The sequence below is a fragment of the Oryx dammah genome, unplaced genomic scaffold (genome assembly GCF_014754425.2).
Source record: "Oryx dammah isolate SB20612 unplaced genomic scaffold, SCBI_Odam_1.1 HiC_scaffold_23, whole genome shotgun sequence".
Lineage (NCBI taxonomy): Eukaryota > Metazoa > Chordata > Mammalia > Artiodactyla > Bovidae > Oryx > Oryx dammah.
In genome coordinates this window covers 76248001-76261547 of record NW_024070207.1, presented here as the reverse complement: position 1 = coordinate 76261547, position 13547 = coordinate 76248001, and the positions used below count along the sequence as shown (strand labels likewise).

General features: G+C 40.2%; 1 long non-coding RNA gene across 1 annotated transcript in view; it reads left to right on the top strand.

The window, feature by feature from the left end:
- The window catches only part of LOC120882046, a 1026567-nt gene that overhangs the window by 876401 nt on the left and 136619 nt on the right, over nucleotides 1-13547 (top strand). The gene's annotated exons all lie outside the window — the stretch shown is intronic.

Here is a 13547-nt window from a genome sequence, read left to right as displayed (position 1 = left end):
TTCCTATTTGGAACCAATCTGTTGTTCCATGTCCAGTTCCAACTGTTGCTCCCTGACTTGCATATAGATTTCTCAAGAGAGAGGTCAGGTGGTCTGGTATTGCCATCTCTTGAATAATTTTATGTGGCTTATTTTGATCCACACAGTCAAAGGCTTTGGAATAGTCAATAAAGCAGAAATAGATGTTTTTCTGGAACTCTCTTGCTTTTTCAATGTTCCAGTGAATGCTGGCAATTTGATCTCTGGTTCTTGTGCCTTTTCTAAAACCAGCTTGAACATCTGGAAGTTCACAGTTCATGTACTGTTGAAGCCTGGCTGGGAGAATTTTGAGCATTACTGTACTAGCCTATGAAATGAGTGCAATTGTGCACTAGTTTGACTTTCTTTGGGATTGGAATGAAAAATGACCTTTTCCAGTCCCGTGGGCACTGCTGAGTTTTCCAAATTTGCTGGTGTATTGAGTGAAGCACTTTCAGAGCATCATCTTTTAAGATTTGAAATAGCTCAACTGGAATTCCATCACCTCTACTAGCTTTGTTTGTACTGATGCTTCCTAAGATTCATTTGACTTCACATTCCAGGATGTCTGGCTCTAGGTGAGTGATCACACTATCGTGATTATTTGGGTCATGAAGAACTCTTTTGTACAATTCTTTTGTGTGTTCTTGCCACGTCTTCTGAATATCTTCTGCTTCTGTTAGTTCCATACAATTTCTGTCCTTTATTGTGCCCATCTTTGCATGGGATATTCGATTGGTATGTCTAATTTTCTTGAAGAGATGTCTAGTCCTTCCCATTCTATTGTTTTCCTCTATTCTTTGCACTGGTTACTGAGGAAGACTTTCTTACCTCTCCTTGCTTTCATCCTTTGCTTTTCATTTCTCTTCTTTTCTCAGCTATTTGTAAGGCCTCCTCAGACAGCCATTTTGCTTTCTTGCATTTCTTTTTCTTGAGGATGGTCTTGATCCCTGTCTCCTGTACAATGTCATGAACCTCCATCCATAGTTCATCAGGCACTCTATCAGCTAGTCCCTTAAGTCTATTTCTCCCTTCCACTATATAATAGTAAGGGATTTGATTTAGGTCATACCTGAATGGTCTATGGTTTTCCCTACTTTCTTGAATTTAAATCTAAATTTGGCAGCAAGTATTTTATGATATGAGCCATAGTCAGCTCCTGGTCTTGTTTTTGCTGACTGTATAAAGCTTCTCCATCTTTGACTGCAAAGAATATGAGCAATGTGATCAGTGTTGACCATCTGGTGACGTCTACATATAGAGTCTTCTCTTGTGTTGTTGTAAGAGGGTGTTGCCTGTGACGAAGGTGTTATCTTTTCAAAATTCTATTAGCCTTTGCCATGCTTCATTCTGTACATCAAGACCAAATTTGACTGTTACTTCAGGTGTTTCTTGACTTCCTACGTTTGCATTCTAGTCCCCTAAGATGAAAAGGACAACTTTTTTGGATGTTTGTTCTAAAAGGTCTTGTAGGTCTTCATAGAACCATTCAACTTCAGCTTCTTGAGCGTTATTAGTTGGGGCATAGACTTGGATTACCATGATATTGAATGGTTTGCCTTGGAAACGAACAGAGATCATTCTGTCGTTTTTGAGACAGCATCCAAGTACTGCAGTTTGGATGCAATACTGGACCTAACGGAAGCAGAAGATATTAACAGGTAGCAAGAATACACAGATGAACTGTACAAAAGAGATCTTTATGACCCAAATAATCACAATGGTATGATCACTCACCTAGAGCCAGACATCTTGGCATGTGAAGTCAAGTGGGTCTTAGGAAGCATCACTACAAACAAAGCTACAGGAGATGATGGAATTCCAGTTGAGCTATTTCAAATCCTAAAAGATAATGCTCTGAAAGTGCTGCACTCAATATGTCAGCAAATTTGGAAAATTAAGCAGTGGCCATGGGGCTGGAAAAGGTCAGTTTTCATTCTAATCCAAAAGAAAGGCAATGCCAAAGAATGCTCAAACTACCGCACAATTGCACTCATCTCACATGCTAGCAAAGTAATGCTCAAAATTTTCCAAGCCAGGCTTCAACAATATGTGAACTGTGAACTTCCAGATGTTCAAGCTGGTTTTAGAAAAGGCACAGGAACCAGAGATCAAATTGCCAGGATCCATTGGAACATTGAAAAAGCAAGAGAATTCCAGAAAAACATCTATTTCTGTTTTATTGACTATGCCAAAGCCTTTGACTGTGTGGATCACAATAAACTGTAAAATTCTTCAAGAGATGGGAAAACCAGACCACCTGACCTGCTTCTTGAGAAACCTATATGCAGGTCAGGAAGCAAGAGTTAGAACTGGACATGAAACAGCAGGCTGGTTCCAAATAGGAAAAGGAACATGTCAAGGTTGTATATTGTCACCCTGCTTATTTAACTGATATGCAGAGCACATCATAAGAAAAGCTGGGCTGGATGAAGCACAAGCTGGAATCAAGATTGCCAGGAGAAATATCAACAACTTCAGATATGCAGATGACACCACCCTTATGGCAGAAAGTGAAGAAGAACTAAAGAACCTCTTGATGAAAGTGAAAGAGGAGAGTGAAAAAGTTGGCTTAAAGCTTAACATTCAGAAAACTAAGATCATGGCATCCATTCCAATCACATCATGGCAAATAGATGGGGAAACAATGTGAAACAGTGGCAGCCTTTATATTTGGGGGCTCCAGAATCACTGCGGATTGTGACTTCAGCCATAAAACTAAAAGATGTTTACTCCTTGGAAGGAAAGTTTTGACCAACCTAGACAGCATATTAAAAAGCAGAGACATTACTTTACCAACAAAGGTCCGTCCAGTCAAGTGTACGGAGAAGGCAATGGTAACCCACTCCAGTACTCTTGCCTGGAGAATCCCATGGATGGAAGAGTTTGGTGGGCTGAAGTCCATGGGGTCTCTAGGAGTCGGACACAACTGAGCGACTTCACTTTCACTTTTCACTTTCATACATTGGAGAAGGAAATGCCAACTCACTCCAGCATTCTTGCCTGGTGAATCCCAGGGATGGGGGAGCCTGGTGGGCTGCTGTCTATGGGGTCACACAGAGTTGGACACAACTGAAGTGACTTAGCAGCAGCAGCAGTCAAGGGTATGTTTTTTCCAGTAGTCATGTATGGATGTGAGAGTTGGACTGTAAAGAAAGCTCAGTCTCGAAGAATTGATGTTTTTGAACTGTGGTGCTGGAGAAGACTCATGTGAGTCTCTTGGACTACTGCTGCTGCTGCTGCTAAGTCACGTCAGTCGTGTCCGACTCTGTGCAACCCCATAGATGGCAGCCCACCAGGCTCCCCCATCCCTGGGATTCTCCAGGCAAGAACACTGGAGTGGGTTGCCATTTCCTTCTCCAATGCATGAAAGTGAAAAGTGAAAGTGAAGTCACTCAGTCACGTCTGACCCTTAGCGACCCCATGGACTGCAGCCTACCAGGCTCCTCTGTCCATGGGATTTTCCAGGCAAGAGTACTGGAGTGAGGTGCCCTTGCCTTCTCCGCTCTTGGACTACAAGGAGATCCAACCAGTCCATCCTAATGGAGACCAGTCTTGGGTGTTCATTGGAAGGACAAATGCTGAGGCTGAAACTCCAATAGTTTGGCCACCTCATGGGAAAAGTTGACTCATTGGAAAAGACCCTGATGCTGGGAGGGACTGGGGACAGGAGGAGAACGGCATGACAGAGGATGAGATGGCTGGATGGCATCACTGACTCGATGCACATGAGTTTGGTTGAAGTCTGGGAGTTGGTGATGGACAGGGAGGCCTGGCGTGCTGCAATTTATGAGGTCACAAAGAGTCGGGCATGACAGAGCGACTGAACTGAACTGAACTGAAAGTATGATGGAGGTAGTGAAGATAATGGTGATCTCCTTCAAAAGATACCATATATGTCCTGCTACACTCAGTGCCCCCAACCCTGCAGCAGGCCACCATCAAACCATGCCTCTGCTGGAGACTCCAGGACACTCGCAGGAATGTCTGTGTCAGTCTCTTGTGTTGGTCACTGCTCCTTTCTCCTGGGTCCTGGTGAACAAGGTTCTGTTTGTGCTCTCCAAGAGTCTATTTCCCAGTCCTCTGTAAGTTCTGGTAGCTCTATGGTGGGTTTAATGGTGTCCTCCTCCAAGAGGGCTTATGCCATACCCAAGTCTGCTGCACCTAGAGCCCCTGTCCCTGCAGCAGTGCACTGCTATCCCATACCTCCACAGGAGATGCTCAGACACAGTTCTGACTCAGTTTCTGTGAGGTCCCTGGATTAAGGTTTGTTTGAGTCCTCTTAGCATCTCTGGCTGGAATGGGCTTTGATTCTAAACATCTTGCTGGGGTTTCTCCTTTGCCCTTGGATGTGGGGTATCTCCTCACAGCCCCTCCAGCGCCTACCATCTTACAGGTATTTCTTTGACTGTGGACGTGGGGTATCTCCTCACGGCCGGTCCAGCAAAGCACAGCCACTGTTCTTGACCTTGGACATGGGGTATCTCCTCTTGGCCCCTTACCGCTCCAGCGCCATGCAGCTGAGGCTCTCCACTCCATAGAAGGAATCTGTCTCAACCTAATAAGACCCATATATGACAAAACCACAGCAAACATTGTCAACAGTGAAAAAATGAAGGCATTTCCTCTCAGATCAAGAACAAGACAAAGGTGCCCACTCTCACCACTAGCATTTAGTATAATTTTGGAAGTTTTAACATGGCAATCACAGAAGAAAAAAAAATGAATCCAGATTGGAAAAGAAGAAGTAAAACTCATTGTTTCCAGTGAAGTGATACTATACAGAGAAAACTCTAAAGGCACCACCAGAAAATTACTAGAGCTAATCAATGAACACTATAGTTTCAGCATATAAAATTGATACACAGAAATCCCTTACATTCCTATTCATGAACAATGAAAAAACAGAGAAAGGAATTAAGGAAGCAATTACACTCACCATTGCAACAAAAACAGTAAAACATCTAGGAATAAACCTACCTAAAGAGAAGGAAATGGCAACCCACTCCAGTATTCTTGCCTGGAGAATCCCATGGACAGAGGAGCTTGGTGGGCTACAGTCCAAGGTTCGCAAAGAGTTGGACATGACTGAGCGACTTCATTTTCACTTTCACAAAGAGACAAAAGACCTGTATCCAGCAAAATATAAGACATGGATGAGAAAAATCAAGAACGAAAAAACAGATGGAGAAATATACCATGTTCTTGGATAGGAAGAATCAGTATTGTCAAATGACTATACTCTCCAAAACAGTCTACACATTCAATGGAATACATATATTACTCATGGCATTTTTCAATCTATCCCAGCATCAGAGTCTTTTCTAATGAGTTGGCTCTTCATATCAGGTGGCCAAAGTATTGATGTATCGGCTTCAGCATGAGTCCTTCCAATGAATATTTGGGATTGATTTCCTTTAGGATCGATTTAAATTTAAGAAAGTAAGGAAAATCACTAGACCATTTAGGTGTGAGAGTAACTAAATGCCTTACAATTATACAGTGGAAGAGACAAAAGATTAAAGGGATGCTACCTGATAGAGTGCCAAAAGAATTATGGATGTAGGTAGGTTCATGACATTGTATGGGAAGCCATGACCAAAACCATCTCCAAGAAAAACAAATGCAAGGAGGCAAAATGGTTGTCTGAGAAGGCCTTACAAATAGCTGAGAAAAGAAGAAAACCAAAAGGCATAGGAGAAAAAGAAATATACACACATTTGGATGCAGAGTTCCAAAGAAGAGCAAGAAGAGATATGATAGACTTCCTCGTGATCAATGCAAAGAAATAGAGGAAGAGAAGTGAAAAACAAAGGAGAAAATGAAAGATATAAGCATCTGAATGCAGAGTTATTGTAAAGTAAAATTAAAATAAATAAATAAATAATGAGAAAAAAAAGTCTTCCTCAGTGATAAATGCAAAGAAATAGAGGAAAACAACAGAATGGGAAAGACTAGAGATCTCTTCAAGAAAATCAGAGATACCAAGGGAATATTTCATGCAAAGATGGTCTCGATAAAGGACAGAAATGGTATGGACCTAACAGAAGCTTCACGACCCAGATAATCACGATGGTATGATCACTCACCTACAGCCAGACATTCTGTAATGTGAAGTCAAGTAGGCCTTAGAAAGTATCACTACAAACAAAGCTAGTGGAGGTGATGGAATTCCAGTGGAGCTATTTCAAATCCTGAAAGATGATACTGTGAAAGCACTGCACTCAATATACCATCAAATTTGGAAGAATCAGAGGTGGCCACAGGACTAGAAAAAGTCTGTATATTTAACTTATATGCAGAGTACATCATGAGAAACACTGGGCTTTTTTTCATTCCCTCTGCTGCTCTTTGTCTTTAAATTGATATATGTAGACAATTGATAATTGACATAATTTCTAATATCTTATGGCTTACATCTGCCATTTTGGTTTTGGTTTTCTGTTTATTTCCTTTGGTTTTTTTTTTGTCTTTTTTTTTTCATATAAATGTATTTATTTTAATTGGAGACTAATTACTTTACAATATTGTAGTAGTTTTGTCATACATTGACATGAATCCACCACGGATGTACATGTGTTCCCCATCCTGAAACCCCCTCCCACCTCCCTTCTCATCACTTCCCTCTGGGTCATCCCAGTGGTTTTTGTTTGTTTTCTGTTTCCCTTTTTTCTGTCTCCCAGTTGGTTACTTGAACTTTCTGTAAAATCCCATTTTGATTTATCTATAGTGTTTCTGTGTGTATTTCTTCCCACAGTTTTTCTGTATGGTTTTGGTTTTGTTGTTCTACTTATTATATTATAAAAATAACTTATCTAAGTTTACTGGTACCAAAATTTTATCAATTAGAGTGAAATATAGATAACTTCCCTTTATGGTACTGTATAGAGTAAAGGTCCCTTTATGGTCCTTAACCCTACTCCAATTTATAATTTTCCTAAATATTTCCTCTGCATACATTGAAAACTACATCAGACAGTATGAAAAATTTTGCTTCAACTCTCAAACATAATTTAGACAACTTAAAATGTAAAGAAAAGTCTATTGTATTTACTTGTATTTTTGCACTATGTGTTGCTTTTGCTTCGTACCTAATGTTACAAGTTCTCTTAAAGACAACTTCCTTTAACCAGTATTTTAGATCAAGTTTACTAATGACAAACTCTCTTAGTTTCTCTTCATCTGAGAATATCTTGTTTTCCCTTTCATTTTGAAAGATATTTCAATATATACAAATTTCTTGTTTGACAGTTTTTTGGGTTTTGTTGTCATTGTTGTTAAAGAAACACTTATGGCCTCCATGATTTTGGGTGACAAATCCTCTCTCATTTAAATTATTTTACCCCTGAAGTAAGATGTCATTTCTCTCTCAGAACTTTCAAGATTTTTAAAATTTATCTTCAGTCATCAGAATTTTGACAATGATGTGCCTTGTCATGGATTTATTTGAATTTGTCATGTTTTACTTTCCTATAACAAGTGAGTTTTATCTAATGAGAGTGGAAGTCAACTTGGAAGCTTCCAGTACTAGAGAAAGAATAAATGGGTTCCTCATTCTGGTCACAGCTCGACAATATGTCCCAAATGACTTAAAAATAGGTATTTATTTCCATCCTATAATTTTACCTTAAGAAATTTATATAAGACTAAGACTTCCCTGGTGGCTCAAATGATAAAGTGTCTGCCTACAATGCGGGAGACCTGGGTTCGATCCCTGGGTTGGGAAGATCCTCTGGAGAAGGAAATGGCAACCCACTCGAGTACTCTTGCCTGGAAAATCCCATGGACGCAGGAGTGTGGTAGCTTACATGGGTTTGTAAAGATTTGGACAAAACTGAGCAACTTCACTTTTTTTTCTTTCACTTTCTAAGACAAATGAACAAAAAATGTATATATAGTCATTGTCCACAGCACGTTTATATACTCAACAGAGTAGGAATAAGACCCCCTTCAACCTGATTAAGAGTATCAAAAAAATCCCACAACTAACATTATAAGCTTATTATCAGGAAAAAGACAAGGATGTTCACTCTATGCCATCTAATTCAATATTATACTGAGGAATCTATAAATTAGGCAAAGGAAAAACTTGACATTAAGATTAGAAAGGAATACACAAAATAATCTCTATAGATGACTTAATTTTGTATGTTGAAATTCTTAAAACATCTACACAGAACAAAAAAATTAAGAAAACAATTCAATGATTTCAGCATGGTTTCAGGATATAGGATCAATATACAATAATCAGTTGTTTTCCTATTCATAGCAATGACAAATATGAAAATAAATTTAAGAAAATATTTTCATTTATAATAATATAAAAATAATAAAATACTCTGCTTCAAACCTCTTGAAGTTTTTCACAAAAAATAATTTTAAAATTTCCAGTTTTTTTCTGTGTCTTTCTCAATGACTTCTTTGTTTTTCCAGGGAGACTCAAAGTCTCTATGCAAATAAGACTCCTGGTGTGTTCCTTTTGACATGCTTGTAAATCACCCCTACTTCATCTTTCACTCTTTTCACCATTTCACAGACACATACAGGAAGCTTCTATAGACCTGCCTAGGTTTTAATGGCTGAGATATAATTAGCTTATGTGTCCAGGTACAAATAAACCATCTAAAAACACCCATGATTTTTGGGTGACAAATCCTCTCTCATTTAAATTATTTTACCCCTGAGGTAAGATGTTGTTTCTCTCTCAGAACTTTCAAGATTTTTAAAATTTATCTTTAGTCATCAGAATTTTGACAATGATGTGCCTTGTCATGGATTTATTTGAATTTATCTTGTTTTAATTACCTATAACTAACTAATAAACAGCTATTTACTCTTGAGATCAAGTTGATCCTGCTCACGAGTTTCCATAGACTGCTGCTGCTGCTAAGTCGCTTCAGTCGTGTCCAACTCTGTGCGACCCCAGAGATGGCAGCCCACCAGGCTTCCCTGTCCCTAGGATTCTCCAGGCAAGAACACTGGAGCGGGCTGCCATTTCCTTCTCCAATGCATGAAAGTGAAAAAGGAAAGTGAAGTCGCTTAGTCATGTCCAACTCCTAGCAACCCCATGGACTGCAGCCAATCAGGCTCCTCCGCCCATGGGATTTTCCTGGCAAGAGTGCTGGAGTGGGGTTCCATTGCCTTCTCAAAGCCCAAAAGACAAGAAGCAATGAGAATGACTGTGGTATGGAAGTCAAAATGCCTAAACTAACCTTGATATAATATAAAAGATATTGGACTATAATCAGAAAATTTGCTTTTAAGTTCCAGTAATCTTAGCCACTTGTATTTCCCTGGGCCTTATTTTCTATAATATAAGAAGTTGAACTCAATCTGTTCTATCTCTGACAGTGCAATTTTATTATCTGGTCTCTTGTGATATTCCCTAGTAATTATAGCAATAGCTACAGATGAAGCTCAACGGGGCATTGAGTTGATGACAATGAAGTGACTGAGTAGAGAGATCAATGAATGCATGCATGATGACTACCTCTAGTCTCTGTCTTATAAGGAAAATGACATAGATCCTGTTACCTCCTGTTTTGATGTAATTCTTCATAACCAAGGATCCGTAGATACCTGGTCAGTATTATATCTAAAATCATAAACAGTCAGAATACTTGGTGAGCCCTGATAACAGGTAGACCTGGGTTTAAACCCTGATTCTGCCACATTCTGGCTGTGTGACACTGGGAAACATTTTATGTTTTTGAGCCTCATCTGTCAAATCATGATCAAAATCATCTCTCTCTTATATTCTGGGGGGAAATAATTCAACAAGTTAAAGGTGGTAAATTGCCTCCTATATAGTAGTTAAATAAGGTGTTTATCTTTGTCCCTTTCATGGAGGGTGTTGAGTGACTGATATAGCTTAAGGAACACTGACAGCACCTCAGTTTGTTCTCAGGAGGACTTTCAACAGCAGAAAGCAGGTAATCACAAGAAACAATTGCTGAATTTAGCCTCATCCACACCTCCATCATGCAGAGTAGCAATAAAATCATTATTAAGTGCAAGACCACAGTTGCTAATGTGAAAATTCTTAAGATGTTTGATTAAGAGTCTTTCCTAGGGGGCCAAAAATTGAGATTTGTCTCATGCTTCATTCTTGCCAGGATCACTGAGCAACAGATTAAATATTCTGACTGATGGATATGCCCTCTGAAAGATACCCAGGAGAGTTAGTGATTCCTTGAATATCACATTGCTGCCTGCACTTCATCTTAGTGTAACGACTCTACACATGGACATTACCAGATGGTCAATACTGAAATCAGATTGGTTATATTCTTTGCAGCCAAAGATGGAGAAGCTCTATACAGTCTGCAAAAACAGAACAGGGAGCTGACTGTGGCTCAGATCATGAACTCCTTAATGCAAAATTCAGACTTAAATTGAAGAAAGTATGGAAAATCACTAGGCCATCTAGGTATGATCTAAATCAAATCTCTTACAGTGGAAGTAACAAATAGATTCAAAGGATTATATCTGATAGACAGAGGGCCTGAAGAACTATGGATGGAGGTCCATAGCATTGTACGGGAAGCAGTGATCAAAATCATCCCCAAGAAAAAGAAATGCAGAAAAGCAAAATGGCTATCTGAGGAGGCCTTACAAATAGCTGAGAAAAGAGAAGCTAAAGGCAAAGGAGAAAAGCAAAGACATACCCACTTGAATGCAGAGTTCCAAAGAATAGCAAGAAGAAATAAGAAAGCCTTCCTATGGCAAAACCAATACAATATTGTAAAGTAATTAACCTCCAATTAAAATAAATAAATTTATATTTAAAAATAAATAAATAAATAAAAAGATTTTTTTAAAAAGCCTTCCTAAGTGAACAATGCAAAGAAATAGAGGAAAAGGATAGAATGGGAAAGACTAGAAATCTCTTCAAGAAAATTGGAGATATCAAGGGAACATTTCATTCAAAATGGGCACAATAAAGGACAAAAACGGCATGGACCTAACAGAGGCAGAAAATGTTAAGAAGAGGCAGCAAGAATACACAAAAGAACTCTACAAAAAGATCTTAATGTCACAGATAACCACAATGGTGTGATCACTCACTTAGAGCCAGACATTTTGAAGTGTGAAGTCAAGTGGGCCTTAGGAAGCATCACTACGAACAAAGCTAGTGGTGACAGAAATCCAGCAGAGCTATTTCAAATCTTAAAATATTATGCTGTGAAAGTGTTGTACTAAATAGGACAGCAAATTTGGAAAACTCAGCAGTGGCCACAGGACTGAAAATTTTCATTTTTCATTCTAGTCTCAAAGAAAGGCAATGCCAAAGAATGTTCAGACTACAATACAATTGCACTCATTTCACACGCTAACAAAGTAATGCTCAAAATTCTCCAATTTAGGCTTCAACTGTATATGAACTGAGAAATTCCAGATGCTCAAGCTCGATTTAGAAAAGCCAGAGGAACCAGAGATCAAATTGCGAACATTTGTTAGATCATAGGAGCATGCAAGGGAGTTCCAGAAAAACATCTACTTCTGCTTCACTGACTACTCTTAAGCCTTTGACTTTGTGTATCACAACAAACTGAAAAATTCTGGGGGCGGTCTGAAGAGGGCAGAGGGATAGGATGGGGAGACCACTTTCTCCCCCACAAATTTATCAAATGAACATTTAAACTCTGAGTAAATGCCACAAAACAGCTTCTGAATGCCAGCAGAGGACATCAGGCACCCAGAAAAGCAGCCCAGTGTCTTTGAAAAGAGGTAGGAAAAAATATAAAAGACAAAAAAAGAGGCAAAAGAGGTAGGGATGGAGCTCTGTCCTGGGAAGGGAGTCTTAAAAAGAGAGAAGTTTCCAAACACCAGGAAACACTCTCACTGCCGAGTCTATGGCGAGCCTTGGAAGCGCAGAGGGCAACATAACTGGGAGGAAAAATAAATAAATAAAACCCACAGATTATGAGCCCAATGGTAACTCCCCCAGTGGAGAAGCAGCACAGATGCCTGCATCTGCCACTAGCAAGCAGGGGCTGGGCAGGGAGATGCAGGCTGCATTGCTTAGAGTAAGGATCGGGCCCAAATGCTCCGAGTGTAATCAGAGCGAACTAACTTGGGCTAGCAAACCAGACTGTGGGATAGCTACCACGTGAAAAGCTCTAACATAAGACACCACCAAGACGGCACACAAAACAAAGGATGGAACAGAATTAGCTGGCTGCAGACCATCCCCCTCTGGTAACAGGCAGCCAGAGCCAGAAGGGCCGGAAGGGGGCAATCGCAGCCCCAGAGAGACATTATCTACCAAACTGCAAGCAGGCTTCTTTGCTAACTAAGACTTCTTGGGGTTCTGGACAGTCATCATTCGCCTGAGAAGATGTGCCAGTTGTACACCCAGAAAACCGAGCAGCAGAGATGGGAGAGGCGATAAGTCGCAGCGACCATGCTCGCCAAACACCTGAGCTACTCGGACCTGGGAAGGGCACAAAACGCAGGCCCAACCAAGTCTGTGCCTCTGAGGACTACCTGAGTGCCTGAACCTGAGCGGCTTAGACCTGGGAGGTGCATGCAGCCCAGGGCCGGCCTCGGATGGTTCCCAGCAGAGAAACCTAGACCCTGAGCTATGTGCACTGCAAGCGAGGGCAGGCCCAATGTGGCTAAGACACTGTGAGCACACCACAGTGTTATTTGTTTGCAGCATCACTCCCTCCCCACAGTGCGACTGTACAAGTGAGCATAAAAAAAGTGTCCACCACCGCCCCCTTTGTGTCATGGCGGAAATCTGACACTGAAGAGGCCAGCAAACAGAAGAAGCTAAAACAGAGGGAACCACCTTGGAAGTGACAGGTGCAATAGATTAAAACCCTGTGGTTAGGACTGACTACATAGAAAGGAGCCTACAGATCTTGAGAAATATAAGCTGGCCCAAGGAACTATCTGAAAATAAACTGACCCCACACTGCCCACAACAACATCAGAGAAAGTCCTAGATATATCTTTACTATTTTTATGATCATTCATTTTTTTTAAATAAATTTATTTATTTATTTATTTTTAATTTTTACTTTACAATTCTGTATTGGTTTTGGCATAGATTGACATGAATCCACCACAGGTGTACATGCGTTCCCAAACATGAACCCCCCTCCCACCCCCCTCCCCACAAAATCTCTCTGGGTCATCCCCGCGCATCAGCCCCAAGCGTGCCATATCCTGCATCAGACATAGACTGGCAATTCGATTCTTACATGATATTATACATGTTTCAATGCCATTCTCCCAAATCATCACACCCTCTCCCTCTCCCTCTGAGTCCAAAAGTCCGTTATACACATCTGTGTCTGCTGTCCTGCATACAGGGTCATCATTGCCATCTTTCTAAATTCCATATATATGTGTTAGTATACTGTATTGGTGTTTTTCTTTCTGGCTCACTTCACTCTGTATAATCGGCTCCAGTTTCATCCATCTCATCAGAACTGATTCAAATGTATTCTTTTTAATGGCTGAGTAATACTCCATTGTGTATATGTACCACAGCTTTCTTATCCATTCATCTACTGATG